The sequence below is a fragment of the Cetorhinus maximus genome, chromosome 14 (genome assembly GCF_964194155.1).
Source record: "Cetorhinus maximus chromosome 14, sCetMax3.hap1.1, whole genome shotgun sequence".
NCBI classification, from domain to species: Eukaryota; Metazoa; Chordata; class Chondrichthyes; order Lamniformes; family Cetorhinidae; genus Cetorhinus; species Cetorhinus maximus.
Genome location: NC_135892.1, coordinates 33,453,148 through 33,470,841, shown reverse-complemented (window position 1 = coordinate 33,470,841; position 17,694 = coordinate 33,453,148).

Here is a 17,694-nt window from a genome sequence, read left to right as displayed (position 1 = left end):
GAGTTTTTCCAGGTAATTCTGTTTTTGTTTTGGATTTCCAGCATCCGCAGTAGCTTTTAGCTTTTTGTTTTTATCTTTTCAGTGCCTACCTTGTCAAACCCCTTCAGAATCTTGTATGTTTCAAAAAGATCACTTCTGATTCTTCTAAATTCCAGAGAACATAGACCCAATTTACTCAGCCTCTCATCATTGTGCAACCCACTCATCCCAGGGAACATAAGAACATAACATAAGAACTAGGAGCAGGAGTAGGCAATTCAGCCCCTCAAGCCTGCCCCGCCATTCATTACGATCATGGCTGATCTCATTTCGGCCTTAACTCCAATTTCTCACCCTCTCCCCATAACCTTTCAACCCATTACTAATTAAAAATCTGTCTATCACCTCAAATTTATTCAGCATCCCGGCATCCACTGCACTCTGAGGTAGTGAATTCCACAGATTCACGACCCTTTGAGAAAAGTAATTCCTCCTCATCTCTGATTTAAATCTACCACCCCTTAGCCTAAAACTATGGCCTCTTGTTCTAGAATGCCCCAGAAGGGGAAATATCCGCTCCATGTTTACTTTGTCTATCCCCTTTAGCATCTTATATACCTCAATTAGATCTCCTCTCATCCTTCTAAACTCGAGCGCATATAGGCCTAAACTGCACAATCTCTCCTCATAAGACAAGCCCCGCATCTCTGGAATCAATCTAGTGAACCTCCTCTGAACGGCCTCCAGTGCAACTACATCCTTCCTCAAGTAAGGGGACCAAAACTATGCACAGTACTCCAGGTGCGGTCTCACCAATGCCTTGTACATTGCAACAACACTTCCCTATTTTTATACTCTATTCCTTCAGCAATAAATGCCAAAATTCCTTCCTTATTACCTGCTGTACCTGCATACTAGCTTTCAGCGATTCATGCACGATGACATCCAGATCCCTCTGCACTGAAGCATTCTGAAGTTTCTCTCCATTTAAATAATAAGTCGCCTTTTTATTCTTCCGACCGAAATGGATAACCTCACACTTATCCATGTTAAACTCCATCTGCCAAATTTTGGCCCATTCACCTAACCTGTCCATATCCATTTGTAAATTTCATGTTTCTTCCTTGCAATTTACTTTCCCACCTATTTTGGTGTCAACTGCAAATTTAGCTACAGTACCTTCTATCCCTGAATCTGAGTCATTAATATAGATTGTAAATAGTTGGGGCCCAAGGACCGAACCCTGTGGTACCCCACTAGTTACAGCTTGCCATCCAGAAATGATCTAGTGAACTTTTGTACTGTACTACCTCCAATACAAGTGTATATCCTTCCTTAAATATGAAGACTAAAACTACACACAGTATTCTAGGTATGGTCTCGTCAAAGGTCTGTACGATTGTAGCAAGACTTCCTTATTATACTCCAATCCCTTTGCAATAAAGGACAACATGCTATTTGCCTTCCTAATTGCTTTCTGTACTTGCATGCTAACTTTCCATGTTCCTTTTACAAATACTCCCATCAACATTTAAAAATGTCATGCCTTTTAAAAAATATTCAATTCTTGCTACCAAAGTGAATAACCTCTCACTTCCCCACATCAAACTCCATCTGCCATCTTGTTGCCGACTCACTTAACCTGTCTATATACCATTGCACTCTCTTTGTGTTTTTATTTTATACTCTTTCATGTGATGTTGGTATCACTGGCTAGGCCAGCATCTATTGCCTATCTCAAATTGCCCTTGAGAAGGTGGTGGTGAGCCACCTTCTTTAACTGCTGCAGTCCATGTGAAGCAGGTACATCCACAGTGCTGTTTGGAAGGGAGTTCCAGGATATTGACCTAGCGATGGTGAAGAAACAATGATTATAGTAGCGCATAGCATTCATAACAAAGTAAATTAATTGATAGCGTACATTGAAGTAAATAAATATGATCTGATAGCCATTACGGAGACATGGCAGCTGGATGAATAGGATTGGGTCCGAAGTATTGAAGGTATATGATAGTCAAGAAGAATAGGAAGCTAGGTAAAGGAGAACGGGTAGCACTGTTAATCAAGGATGGCATTGGTGCAATAGTTAGAGATGACCTTGGTTCAGGAGATCAGGATGTAGAATTGGTTTGGGTGGAGATAAGGAATGGTAGGGGAAAGAAGTCACTGGTAGGAGTGGTTTACAGCCCCCCTAACAGTAACCGCAATGTAGGACAAAGTATACAAGAAGCAATATCGGGTGCTTGTGATAAAGGGACAGCAATAATCATGGGTGATTTTAATCTACATATAAACTGGAAAAATCAGACTGGCAATAACCGCCTGGATGAGCAGTTCATAGAGGCTTTCACGATTTTTTTTTTTAGAGCAGCACGTTCTGGAACCAACCAGAGAGCATGTTATATTCGACTTGTAATATAACAGGATTAATTAATGACCTCAGAGTGAAGGCACCCTTGGGGAGCAGCGACCACAATATGATTCAATTTTACATCCAGTTTGAAAGGGAGAAGAGTGGATCGAAGACTAGTATTTTAAACTTAAATAAGGGCAACTATGTGGGCATGAAAGCTGAGCTAGCTGAAATGAACTAGGATACTAGACTAGGAGATAGATCAATAGAGAAGCAGTGGCAGACATTTAAGGGGATTTTCAGAATACTCCTGAATTCCTGTTAGATTTTTTTAGTAACTATTTGGTATTTATGGCTCCTAGTTTTGATCTGCTTACAAGTGTATAAAAATGTAATTTTGTTTGATTTTTTTGTTTGTATTTAGCATTTAACTGAATGTTACTGTCTAAAATCTAAATTTCCCAACCTTAAACAGGGGTTCAGGGCTCCACAGGAAGAGCAGCTGAAATTAGCTCATCAAGGAAAGCAGCTGAAACCAGTTTTTCTGTAACTGGGGTCAGATAGCTCCTTAGCTTCAGAAGATAGTGCAACTTAGCACGGAGTGCAACTTTGAATAAAGTGCTGGAGCGGGATGATTAAGGGAGTTCAGTGAGGAGGGGAAACAGGTGTTCCCCTACTTTTGCCTTTTCTAACTTTTTCACCATGTAGGAATTGGTTCTTATTCCACTACAGTAGTATTGGTTTGGTGAGTATCTTGTAAATGGATCTATTCTATTCCTAAGGTTTAAAAAGAATACAAACTGTTGGTAAGGTTAATAAAATATATATATAAAAAAGGAAAAGAATGAATTGAATAAAATAACTTAAGTAGTTAAGGATGGTGGGACAGGCGATGTGTCATGGCTGCAGTGTGTGGGAGCTCCTGGATGCCAGTTTGATCCAGGGCAAGCATGTCTGCAGTAAGTGTTTGCAGCTCGAGGGGCTTTGGCTCAGAGTCATTGAACTGGAGGCCGAGCTGCAGACACTGGGAGGGAGAATGTTACCTGGATACTTTGTACCAGGAGGCAGTCACACCTCTTAGGACAGGATCTTCTGATTTGGTCAGTGGTCAGGGACAGGAGAGTGTGGCTGCAAATGAGGCAGGTAAAGGAACCCAGAGGGCAGGAGCACAGGAACCTCAGCCTTTGCTTTTATCCAACAGGTTTGAGGTTCTTTCACCTTGTTTGGATCAGAGTGGGGTGCTGCAGGGTGGATGAGCTGACTGACCATAGCACCGTGGTACAGGTAGCCATTTAAGTGGGGGGAGAAAAAGGAATGTAGTGGTAGTAGGGAACTGTATAGTGCAGGGCATTGACACTGTTCTCTGCAGCAAAGAGCGAGCATCCAGAAGGCTGTGTTGCCTGCCCGGTTCCAGGTTTGGATTATCTGCTCAGGGCTGGAGAGGAACTTGCAATGAGAGGGGAGGATCCAGTTGTTGTGGTCCATGTAAGCATCAACGACATAGGTGGAACTAGGAAAGAGGTGCTGCATAGTTAGTATGAGGAGCTGGGCACCAAATTAAGAAGCAGAATCTCAAAGGTAACAATCTCTGGTTTATACCTGAGCTACATGAAAATTGTATAGGGCAAACAAGATTAAAGAAATCAATGCGTGGCCCAAAGACTGGTGTGGGAGAAGTCAGTTTCAGTTTGTGGGGCACTGGCAGCAGTATTGGGGAAAGTGGGATCTGTACCATTGGGATGGTCTACACCTGAACCGCGTTGGAACGAGTGTTCTAGCAAGCTGCACAACTAGGGAGGTAGAGACGGTTTTAAACTAAATAGTGGGGGCAAGGGATCAAATTTGGGAAGATGTGGTAAATCAAAGAGTAGAGACAAGGCAAGAGAGAAAGGCACGAATATGGGAAATGATAAACAGACCTTGACAGGAAGGGATAGTGAGTACAAAGCTAGGAGTACATTAGCAGGTAAGGTTAGAGGTCACAAAAATCATAAAAGGAGAAAACTAAAGGCTCTGTATCTGAATGCACATAGCATTTGTAATGAAACATATAAACTGAGCACACAAATAGAAAAAAGTACAATCTGATAGCCATTCCAGAGACATGACTGCAAGATAAAATAGATTGGAACCTGAATATTGAAGGGACATGACATTTAGAAAGGATAGGAAGCTAGGAAAAAGTGGAGGGGTGGTTCTGTTAATTAATGATGGTATTAACACTATTGAGAGGGGTGACCTAAGTTTAGGAAACCAGGATGTAGAAACGGTTTGGGTAGACATGAGAAATTATAAAGACAAAAAGTCACTTGTGGGAGTGGTGTATAGGCTCCCTAACAGTAACCACATTGTAGGGCAAAATATAAAGGAAGAAATAATGGGAGCTTGTCAGAAAGGTATGGCGATAATCATTGGGGATTGTAATCTACATATAGACTGGATAAGTCAGATGGGAAAAGGTAACTTAGATGAGAAATTCATAGTGTTTTAGGGAGCCAACCAGAGAACAGGTTATACGAGAACTGGTATTGTGCAACAAGACAGGATTAATTAATGACCTCATCGTGAAGGCACCCCTAGGTAGCAATGATAGTAATATGATTGAATTTCGCATCCAGCTTGTGGGAGAGAAGAGTCGGTCCAAGGCTAGAATTTTAAACTTAAATAGGTGCAGTTGTGAGGGCATGAAAGCAGAACTAGCTAAAGTGAACAGGCACATGAGGTTAAAGGCTAGGTCAAAGAGATGCAGTGACAGACATTTAAAGAGATATTTCAGAATACTCAGATTAGATACATTCCAATGATAAAGAAAAATTCCAAGGGGCAGATCCTAAAAAAGTTAAAGATAGTATCAAACGTAAAGAAAAAGCAAATAATTGTGCAAGAATGGGTGGCAGGTCAGAAGACTAGACAGAATATAAAGATCAGTGAAGAAAGACAAAAAAAAAGAGACAAAAATTAGTGTATGAGAGAAAGCTAACTAGAAATATAAGATGGACAGTAAAAGTTTCTATAGATATTTAAATAAGAAAAGAGTTACCAAAGTGAGTGTTGGTTCTATAGAAAGTGAGTCTGGGGAATTAATAATAGAAAATAAGGAGATGGCAGATGAACAGGTATTTTGCATCGGTCTTCACTATAAAGGATACAAGTAACATCCCAGAAATAGATGTAAATCAGGAATTGGAAGGGAGGGAGGAACTCGGGAAAATTACAATCACCAGGTAAGTGGTCCTTAGCAAATTGTTGGAGCTGTGGGCTGACAAATCCCAGGTCATATAATCATATTATAAAGAAAAATTCTAAGGGGAGGACCCACCATCCCTGGTTAACTAAAGAAGTTAAGGAAAGCATCAAACTTAAGGAGAAAGCATACAACTGCGCAAAGATGAGTGGCAGGTCAAAAGATTGGTCAGAATATATAGAATGGCAGAGAATGACTCAAAGGATAATCAGGAGGAAGAAGAATTAGAATGAGAGGAAGCTAGCGAGAAATGTAAAAGCAGATAGCAAGAGTTTCTACAAGTAGTTAAAAAGGAAAAGAGCAAGTAAAATGACTGTCGGTCCTCTAGAGTGAGAATGGGGAGTTAATAGTAGATAATAAAGAAATGGCAGATGAAATGATGAAATATTTTGCTTCTGTCTTCACTGTAGAGGATATAAAAAACATTCCAGTAATAGCTGTAAATCAGGGGATGGAACGCAGAAGGGAACTTGGTGAAATTACAATCACCAGGGAAGTGGTACTGAGCAAAATGATGGAGCTGTGGGCTGACAAGTCTCCAGATCCTGATGGACTTCATCCTAGCGTCTCAGAACAGGTGGCTAATGAGGTAGTAGATGGATTGGTGTTAATTTTCCAAAACTCACAAGATTCTAGAAAGGTTCCATTAGACTGGAAAGTAGTAAATATAACGCCTCTATTCAAGAGAGGGAGGCAGAAAACAGGAAACTATAGGCCAGTTAGCTTGACGTCTGTTGTGGGGAAGTTGTTAGAATCAATCGTTGAGGAGGTTATAACTATGTCCCGAGAAAAACTCAAGGTAATCGGGACGAGTCAGCATGGTTTTGTGAAAGGGAGGTCATGTTTAACCAATTTATTGGGGTTTTTTTGAAGGAATCACATGCGCTGCAGATAAAGGGGAGCCTGTCGACATACTGTGCTTGGATTTCCAGAAGGCATTTGATAAGGTGTCACATCAAAGGTTATTGTGTAACTTAAAAGCTCATGGAATAGGGGGGTAACATATGAGGTGCAGAGAAGCTTGGCTGGCTGGCATGAAACAGAGTATGTACAAATGGGCCTTTTTCCGTTTGGCAGGATGTGACGAGTGGAATCCCATGGGTCTGTGCTGGGGTGTTGACTTTTTACAATTTACATCAATGACTTAGATGAGGGAAGCGAAGACATGGTAGCTACATTTGCAGCTGACACAAAGATAGGTATGAAAGTATGTTGTAAAGAGGACATAAGGAGGTTGCAGACGGATATAGATAGGTTGAATGAGTGGGCAAAAATCTGGCAGATGGAGTACAATGTGGGAAAATGTGAAGTTGCTAACTTTGGCAGGAAGAACAAAAAAGCAGAGTATTACTTAAACGGAGAACGACTGCAGAATTCCAAAGTGCAGAAGGATCTAGGTGTTATAGTGCATGAGTTACAAAAAGTCAATATGCAGGTACAGCAAGTAATTAAGAAGGCTAATGGAATGTTATCCTTTATTATTACGAGAGTAATTAAATATAAAAGAAAGAATTTTACATTCATTTTGAGGGCGAAACGAGGGCGTCCAAGACTAGTATTTTAAACTTAAATAAGGGCATGAAAGCGGAGCTAGCTAAAGCTAAAGTGGCAAATGGGGTTAAAGGGTATGTCACGAGAAGTTCAGTGGCTGACATGTAAAGGGATATTTCAGACTACATGGAATATATACATTCCAATGAGAAAGAAAAATTCCAAGGGGAGGACACACCATCCATGGCTAACTAAAAAAGTTAAAGACAGTATCAAACCACACCTGGAATATTGTGTGCAGTTTTGGTCTCCTTATCTGAGGAAGGATGTACTTGCTATAGAGGGAGTGCAGCGAAGGTCTACCAGTCTGATTCCTGGGATGGCGGGACTGACATATGAGGAGAGATTGAGTCGATTAGGATTATATTCGCTGGAGTTCAGAAGAATGAGGGGGATCTCATAGAAACCTATAAAATTCTAACAGGACTAGACAGGGTAGATGCAGGAAGGATGTTCCCGATGGTGGGGATGTCCAGAACCAGGGGTCACAGTCTGAGGATATGGGGTAGACCATTTAGGACTGAGATGAGGAGAAATTTCTTCACCCAGAGAGCGGTGAGCCTGTGGAATTCGTTACCAGAGAAAGTAGCTGAGACCAAAACATTGTATGTTTTCAAGAAGGATTTAGATATAGCTCTTGGGGTGAAAGGGATCAAAGGGTATGGGGAGAAAGCGGGAGCAGGCTATTGAGTTGGATGATCAGCCATGATCATAATGTATGGCGGAGCAGGCTCGAAGGGCCGATTGGCCTACTTCTGCTCCTAGTTTCTATGTTTCTATGTAAAGAAAAAGCATATAATTACTCAAAGACGGGTGGCAGGTCAGAAGATTGGAAAGAATATAAAGAACAGCAAAGAATGACCAAAAGATTAATAAGGAGGGAAAAATTAGAGTATGAGAGAAAGCTAACTAGAAATATGAAGACGGACAGTAAGAGTTTCTATAGATGTTTCAATAAGAGTTAACAAGGTGAGCATTGGTCCTATAGAAAGTGCGTCTGGAGAATTGATAATGGAAAGTAGGAAGATGGCAGATGAATTGTACAGGTATTTTGCTTCAGTCTTCACTATAGAGGACGCAAGTAACAATCTGGAAATAGCTGTAAATCAGGAAATGGAAGGGAGGGATGACCTCGGGAAAATTACAGTCACCAGGGAAGTGGTATTGAGCAAATTGTTGTGGCTGCGGGCTGACAAATCCTCAGACTTCACCCTAAGGTCTTGAAAGAAGTGGCTAATAAAATAGTTGATTCATTGGTTTTAATTTTCCAAAATTCCCTAGATTCGGGGAAGGTTCCATTAGGTTGAAAAACAGCAAATGTAACTCCTTTATTCAAAAAGGGAGGGCACTTAGAAAAATTCAAGGCAATCAGGCAGAGACAACATGGTTTTGTGAAAGGGAAATCATGTTTAACCAATTTATTGGAGTTCTTTGAATGAGTCACATGTGCTGTGGATAAAGAGGAACCAGTGGATGTACTGTACTTAGATGTCCAGAAGGCATTTGATAAGGTGCCACATCAAAGGTTATTGTGGAAAATAAAAGCTGATGGTGTAGGGGGTAACATATTGGCATTGCCAGAGGATTGGCTAGCTAACAGGAAGCACACAGTTGGCATAAATGGGTTTTTTTCTGGTTGGCAGGACGTGATGAGTGGTGTGCCAAAGGGATCAGTGCTGGGCCTCAACTTTTAACAATATAGAAATGATTTGGATGAAGGGACTGAATGTATGGTTGCTAAATTTGCTGATGGCACAAAGATGGGTAAGAAAGTAAATTGTGAAGAGGACATAAGGAGGCTACAAAAGGGACATGGGCAAAGATCTGGCAAATGAAGTGTAATGTGGGCAATTGTCCATTTTGGCAGGAAGAGTACAAATGAAGCATATTATCCAAATGGTGAGAGATGGCAGAGCTCTGAGATTCAGAACAATTGGTGTCCTAGTGCATGAATCACAGAAGGTTCGTATGGAGGCACAACAAGTAATTAGTAAAGCTAATAGAATGTTATTGTCTATTGTGAGGGGAATTTAATACAAAAGTAGGGAGGTTATGCTTCAGGTGTACAGGACACTCATAAGACCACATCTGGAGCAGTGTGTACAATATTAATCTCCTTATTTAAGGAATGATGTAAATGCGTTAGAAGCGGTTTGGAGAAGGTTTACTAGACTAATACCAGGAACGGGCAGGTTGTCTTACAAGGAAAGTTTGGGCAGGCTAGGCTTGTAGCCATTGGAATTTAGAAGAGTAAGAGGCGACTTGATTGAAACCTTTAAAACCCTGAGGGGTCTTGACAAGGTCGATGTGGAAAGGAAGTTTCCTCTTGTGAGAGAATCTAGAACTAGGGGGTCACTGTTTAAAAATAAGGGGTTGCTCATTTAAGACAGATGAGGAGAAATTTTTTCTCTCAGTGGATAGTGAGTCTTTGGAACTCTCATCCTCAAAAGGCAATGAAAGCAGAATCTTTGAATAGTTTTAAGGCAGTGCTAGATATATTTTTGATAAACAAGGGTGTGAAAGGTTATCAGGGATAAGCGGGAGGTTACAATCAGATCAGCCATGATCTTGTTGAAAGGCGGAGCAGGTTCGAAGGGCTGAGTGGCCTACTCCTGCTCCGAATTTGTATGTTCGTGGGTGGAAATATCATTTCTGCTTCAGCCTATGAAACTCTTTTATAATCTTAAAGACCTTTATCAGGTACCCTTCTTTTCTAAAGAGCCACAGTCTGTTCAATTTTTCCTGACATGTATAACCTCTCAGTTCTGGTATCATTCTAGTAAATCATTTTTGCATCTTTTCTAGTGCCCCTAAATCATTTTTATAATATGGCAACCAGAACTGTGCACAGTATTCCATGTGGTCTAATCAAATTTCAATACAAGTTTATATAACATCTCTGCTTTTCAATTCTATTGCTCTAGTAATGAACCCTAACGCTTTGTTTGCTTTTTTTTATGGCTTTATTAACCTCCGTCTTTTCTTTAAGTGATTTGTGTATCTATACCCAACTAGAAAGTTACTAGAGACTATTTTCAAGAACAAAATTCATTCTTTCTTGGAAAAACATATGTTAATAAAGGACAGCCATCACATATGCAATGAGGCCCTTAGGGGGTCAGTATTAGAAGCATAGCTTTCCTTGTTATCTTTCAAAAACGTGGACTTGGTGGAGGGAAAACAATTTTGAAGTTTGCAGATGATATAAACTTAGTAATGTATTGACCAGTGAGCAGGGTGGTACCAGACTTCAGAAGTACTTGGCCAAACCCATGTCGGATGCATATTAATGTAAATAAGGGTGAAGTGATTCAGCTTGGGAGAAACAACACGGACATACAATATAAATGGTACTTATTTTGAGGGAATGCAAGGTCAAGGCACTTAGTAAATCTTAATGCAATCAGGCAGAGTCAACATGATTATTACACAAAATAAGACCTCATGGTGTAGGAGGTAACATCTTTGCACAGATAGAGGGTTGATTAGCTCACAGGAAACAGAAAGTAGGGATAAATGGGTAATTTCCTGGTTGGCAAGATGTAACAAGTGGTGTGCCACAGGGATCAATGTTGGCGCCTCAACTTATTACAATTTATACAAATGATTTGGATGAAGGGAGCGAAGGTGTAAGTGCTAAATTTTCTGATAACATAAAGATAGGTAGGAAAGTAAATTATGAAAAGGACATAGGGAGTCTGCAAAGGGATATAGATAGGTTAAGTGAGTGAGCAAAAAAAATTGGCAGATGGAGTATAATGTGGGAAAATGTGAACTTGTTCACTTTGACAGGAAGAATAGAAAAGCAGCATATTATTTAAATGGAGAGAGATTGCAGAACTCTGCAGTACAGAGGGATCTGGGTGTCCTGGTACGTGAATAACAAAAAGTCAGTATGTTGGTACAGCAGGTTGATTAGGAAGGCAAATGGAATGTTGTCATTTATTGCATGGGGAATGGAATATAAAAGTGGGGAAGTTTTGCTACAGTTGTACAGGGCATTGGTGAGACCATATCTGGAGTACTGTACAGTTTTGGTCTCCTTATTTAAGAAAGGATATAATTGCATTAGAAACAGTTCAGGGAAGATTCACTCAGCTGATTCCTGGGATGAAGGGGTTGTCTTATGAGGAAAGGTTGAACAGTTTGGGCATGTATCCATTGGAGTTTAGAAGAATGAGAGGTGATCTTATTGAAACATGTAAGATCCTGAGGGGATTTGGCAGGGTGGATGCCGAACTGATCTTTCTCCTGATTAAAGAGACTAGAACTAGGGAGCACAGCTTAAAGATAAGAGATCTCCCATTTAAGACAGAGATGAGGAGAATTTTTTTCTCTGAGGGTCTTTGGAATTCTCTTCCCCAGAGAGCAGTGCAGGCTGGGGTCATTGAATATGTTCAAGACTGAGTTAGATGGATTCTTGACTGACAAGGGAGTCAAAAGGGTGTAGGGGTAGACAGGAAAGTAGAGGTCACAATCAGATCAGCTATGATCTTATTAAATGGCGGAGCAGGCTCGAGGGACCATATGGTCTACTCCTGCTCCAAATTCATATTTTCATATGTACCTCCAGACCTCTCTTTCCCTGCTCTCTAACCCCATTTGATGAAACAGTGCACTTGGCCTCGACTCTGAAGGAGGGATTGGTTCAAATTCATTGTACAGAGCCAAATTAACATAACAATGAGGAATGTAGGAGAACAAGCCAGGAATAGCATACCTAAAAATGAGTTGCCAACTGGATGAAGCTACGGCACAGGACTACTTGCATGTCAAACAGCAAAAGCAGCATGTGATAGACAGAGCTAGGTGATCCCAAAACCAATGTTCCAGATAAAAGCTCTGCAATCCTTCCAGATCTAATCATGAATGGTGGTGGGCAATAAAACAAATAACTAAGGAGGAGGCAGCTCCATAAACATCTCCATCCCCAATGATGGGGGTGCCCAGCACGTCAGTGCAAAAGACAAAGCTGAAGCATTTGCAGCCACCTTCAACTATCTTGGCCACTGCTTAAGGTCCTCAATATTAAAATTCCTGGTTTTCAGCAAAATTGATTCAGTCCACATGATATGAAGAAACAGCAATAGGTACAGGATACAGCAAAGATTATGAGCCCTGACAATATCCTGGCAGTAGTACTAGGAACACTGCTAGTCAAACCACAACACCCTCATCTACCCAACAAAGTGGAAAATTGCCCAGGTATGTCCTGTTCTCTCAAAAAACAGGACAAATCCAACCAAACCAATTACCACCCCCACCCCACCCCCCCATCAGCCTACTCTCAATCATCAGTAAAATGATGGAAGGTGTCGTCGACAATGCTATCAAGCAGCACTTACACAAAAGTAACCTGCTCACTATGCGAAGTTTGGGTTCTGCCAGGGCCATTCAGCTCCTGACTTCATTACAGCCTTGGGCTAAACATGGACAAAAGAGTTGAACTCTAGAGGTGAGGTGAGACTGACTGCCCTTGACATCAAGGCAGCCTTTCACGAAGTATGACATCAAGGAGCCCTCGTAAAATAGAAGTCAATGGGAATCAGGGGAGGAACCCACCACTGGCTGGAGTCATGCCTCGCACAACGGCAGATAGTTGTGGCTGTTTGTGGTCAATATTCTCAGTCCCAGGACATTGCTGAAGGCCCAACTATCTTTAGTTGTATCATAATGACCTTCCCTCCATCATAGGGTCAGAAGTCGGATGTTTGCTGATGATTACACAATGTTCTTCACCATTCGCGACTCCTTAGATATTGAAGCAGTCCATGCCCCATGCCCATATGCAGCAAGACCTGGACTACATTCAGGCTTGGGCTGTTAAGTGGCAAGTAACATTTGTGCCACACAAGTGCCAGGAAATGACCATCTCCAGCAGGGGTTAAAAACTTTTTTTTCAAGAGCCCTCTTTTGAGATTTCCCCGAGGGCTACTTTTTGATTTTCGGGGGGCTACTTTTCAGTTTACAGTGCTTCCTATTTCATTCTCACCAACTCATTTATTAGGTTATGCAGTGACATTGTAACATTACCTGTATTTGTGTTGATTTTGTTTTTAGGGTTTCTTTCTTTATATAGATAAGTTAGCACAAATACTAAAGATTGTGTGTGGGTGCGAGTGCGTGCATGGGCTGTGTATTATTAAATCTCAATAGAAACCTTCAAAAGAGGATGGGATAAATTGAGGGAAGGTGGTGGCATAGTGGTATTGTCATTGGACTTGTAATCGAGAGATAGGGTAATGCTCTGGGGATCCGGGTTCCAATCCCACCACAGCAGATGGAATTTGAATCTGGAATTAAAAGTCTAATAATGACCATGAAACCATCGTCGTAAGAACCCATCTAGTTCACTAATGACCATTAGGGAAGGAAATCCGTAGTCCTTACTTGTCTGGCCTCCATGTGACTCCACATCTGCAGTAATGTGGTTGACTCTTAAATGCCCTCTGAAATGCAAGTCACTCAGTTGTGTCAAACTACTAAAAAGTCGATAAAAAGGAATAAAACGGGACGGACCACCTGGCATCGACCTAGGCAGTGGAAACGACAACAGCAAACCCAGCCCTGTCAACCCTGCAAAGACCCCTTACTATCATCTGGGGACTTGTGCTAAAATTGGGAGAGCTGTCCCACAGACTAGTCAAGCAACAGCCTGACAGTCATACTCACGGAATCGTACCTTATAGATCATATCCCAGACACCACCGTCACCATCCGTGGATATGTCCTGTTCCACCGGCAGGACAGACCCAGCAGAGGCGGCGACACAGTGGTATACAGTCAGGAAGAAGTTGCCTGGGAGTCCTCAACATCGGCTCCAGCCCCCATGAAGTCCTCAACATCGGCTCCAGCCCCCATGAAGTCCTCAACATCGGCTCCGGCCCCCATGAAGTCCTCAACATCGGCTCCGGCCCCCATGAAGTCCTCAACATCAACTCCATCCCTTTGGGCCAAACGTGGGCAAGGAAAGCTCTTGCTGATTACCATGTAACTACCACCACCCCCCCCCCCCCCCCCCCCCCCCCACTTTCTCCCCCAAACCTCAGCTGATGAATCAGTGCTCCTCCATGTTGAACGCCACTTGGAGGAAGCACTGAGGGTGGCATCACCAAGAGTGGCTCGGAAGCATCACGATAGACAAAGTCCTAAAGGACACAGCTGCTAGACTGGGTCTGCAGCAGGTGGTGAGGGAACCAAAAAGAGAGAAAAGCATAATTGACCTCATCCTCACCAACCTGCCTGCTGCAGATGCATCTGTCCATGACAGTATCGGTAGGAGTGACCACCACACAGTCCTCGTGGAGATGAAGTCCTGTCTTCATACTGAGGACACCTTCCATCGTGTTGTGTGGCACACCATCATGCTAAATGGGATAGATTTTGAACAGATCTAGCTACTCAAGACTGGGCATCCATGAGGCGCTGTGGGTCATCAGCAGCAGAATTATACTCAGCCACAATCTGTAACCTCATGACCTGGCATATCCCCCACTCTACCATTACCACCAAGCCAGGGGATCAACCCTGGTTCAATGAAGAGTGCAGGAGGGCATGCCAGGAGCAGCACGAGGCATACCTAAAAATGAGGTGTCAATCTGGTGAAGCTATAACACGACTACTTGCGTGCCAAACAACATAAGCAGCAAGTGATAGAGCTAAGTGATTGCACAACCAACAGATCAGATCTAAGCTCTGCAGTCCTGCCATATCCAGTCATTAATGGTGGTGGACAACTAAACAACTCACTGGAGGAGGCTCCACAAATATCTGCATTCTCAATGATGGAGGAGGCCAGCATATCAGTGCAAAAGATAAGATTGATGCATTCCCAACAATCTTCAGTCAGATGTGCTGAGTGGATGATCCATCTCAGCCTCCTCTGGAAGTCCCCAGCATCACAGATGCCAGTCTTCAGCCAATTCAGTTCACTCCATGTGATATCAAGAAACAACTGGAGTCACTGGATACTGCAAAGGCTATGGGCCCTGACAATATTCTGGCAATTGTACTGAAGACTTGTGCTCCAGCCACGTCGCGAGCCAAGTTGTTCCAGTAAGCTACAACACTGGCATCTACTTGGCAATGTTGAAAGATTTCCCAGGTATGTTCTGTAGACAAAAGCAGAACAAATCCAACTTGGCCAATTACCACCCAATCAGTCTACTCTCGATCATCAGTAAAGTGTTGGAAAGGGTCCTCAACAGTGCTATCAAGCAGCACTTGCTTAGCAAATAAACTGCTCACTGACGCTCAGTTTGGGTTCCGCCAGGATCATTCAGCTCCTGACCTCATTACTGCCTTGGTTCAAACATGGACAAAAGAAAGCGGCTTACCACCACCTTCAAGGGCAATTGGGGATGGACAATAAATGCTGGCCTTGCCAGTGATGCTCACATTTCATGGAAGAATTTTTAAAAAACAGTGTTATGCTTCCAAACCAGGGATTATCAGCCAGTTCATGTCTGTAAAGAAGAAGTGCCTGTCACTACATTTGATGGAGAAACACATTTGTCACTTTCCCAGTGGAAACGAGACTGTGACTGGAGAGGGCATAGTTTTAACATCTGGCAGGCTTTGATGAGGAACTAAGACCTCACACCGTATATTTTTATAAAACATATATTGCTATTTCTAATTTTTTAAAAAACTGAACAAAGACCTGTAAAATGACTGAAACTATGTCTTTTTATTCATTCATGGAATGTGGGCATTGCTGGCTAGGCTGGCATTTATTGTCCATCCCTAATTGCCCTTGTTTAGAGGGCATTTTTTTTTAAAGAGCCAAGAGTTGGTCTGGAGTCATATGCAGGTCAGACCAGGTAAGGACACAGATTTCCTTCCCTAAAGGACATTAGCAAACCAGATAAGTTTTTATGACAATTGCCAATGGTCTTATGGTCATCAGACTTTTTTATTGAATTCAAATTCCACCATCTGTGGTGAGATTCGAACCCAGGTCGCCAGAGCATTACCCTGGGTCTCTGGATTACCCAGTCCAGTGACAATACCACTAATTGAACACATCATGGAGAGGTAAAGTCATGTGACATGAGCCCCTAGCCTATGGAACAAGTAAAATTGTCATGCTGAACTGCATAGCTCAGTCTGCTGTTACCATCTGACTGGCAGCCTCACAGAAAAGGAGCTCAGCCCAGGTTGAACGCCTGACCACATCTACACTGCTTCTGCTGGAAATTCTGTACCATCGCCTACAAGACTGATTCATCTCAGCATACCTATCTCATCGTGTGAAATCAGCATCACCAGAAAAGTGAATTATACAGCATCGTTTTTCAACCCACCGACCTCTGTGAAGGGATACCTCATTGGTCTTTGATTCTGGACTCTGGAACCCACGTGTAACAATATTTATTTTCTCTGTGGTCTCTTGTACTGTAAAGCTTTATTGCTTTCTTTATTATCTGAATACAAGGGAGACATTGCTACTCCTGTTTCACGTTTCGACTTTGTGCAAATAACTAACCCTTTGAGTTAATCCTATCTCGAGTTTGCTGTGGGGTTATGAATAGAGAATTGGATTGTACCAAAACCAGGGGGGTTGGGAAACATGCCACCACTTATAAGGAGGGAAACAAATCAAAATATCGTTTATATTTGTGGATGGGTGAGAGGAGAAATTAATACTACTTAAACTAACCCCCCCCCCCCCCCCCAACTGACTGTCTGTAACAGACGAACATACAAACAAGGAGCAGCACTAGGCAGTGTTGGATACTAGAGCTACTATGCTCAGCCAAGGCTCAGGACACTGATTCAAAACCCTTACAGAGGAGCTACGTGCACATACAATCAGCCCACAGTATCACTTATAGGGATGTGAAAACAATGATTTCATCGTAAGGACCACTCATGCAGGGTGCTGGTCTGCAGTCCGGTCAAAGTCTCCAATATCAACAGTATCTGCTATATGATAAGTAAGTGTGTAGCACTGTTGACATTAATATATCCCTAGTTGTTATATTGTGGAATAACTCTTTATCATTATTGTTAAGTTGTTAAGGACAGTTATTCAAACTAGCCAAAGATGGGAAGTGGTGTTCCACAAGAATTGGTGCTGATGCCTCTGTTGACCCTTTACATAGGCAATTTGAACTCGGAAATCAGAAGTATTATTTCAAACTTTATGGATGACACCAAATTTCTGTTTCCTATTTCGGGCCAGATGCCCCAAAATATTTAATTTGACATCACTGCAGATTTCGGACAAGGGCAACGATGTAGTTAATAAGTGATTAAAAAGTTCCACTCTAACCCCCCCCCCCCCCCCCCCCCTAACCAAGGTACAGTAAAATCTTTGTTATCTGGCATGCTTGGGGAACGGGTGGTGCTGGCTATTCAAAAATGCCGGTTGATGGGGAGTTACATTACTCCGGACACAAGACAAGTTGCGGTATATCTTTATTCAGGCACAATAACCAAAACTGACCCAATAATTTAATTACAATGTAAAACCAAATAACAACTTTGCAGGTTTACAATCTGTTGTTATTATTGTTTTTAATGCATTATTTGCACACTAAGAGTGATCGGCTTTTTTAAAAAT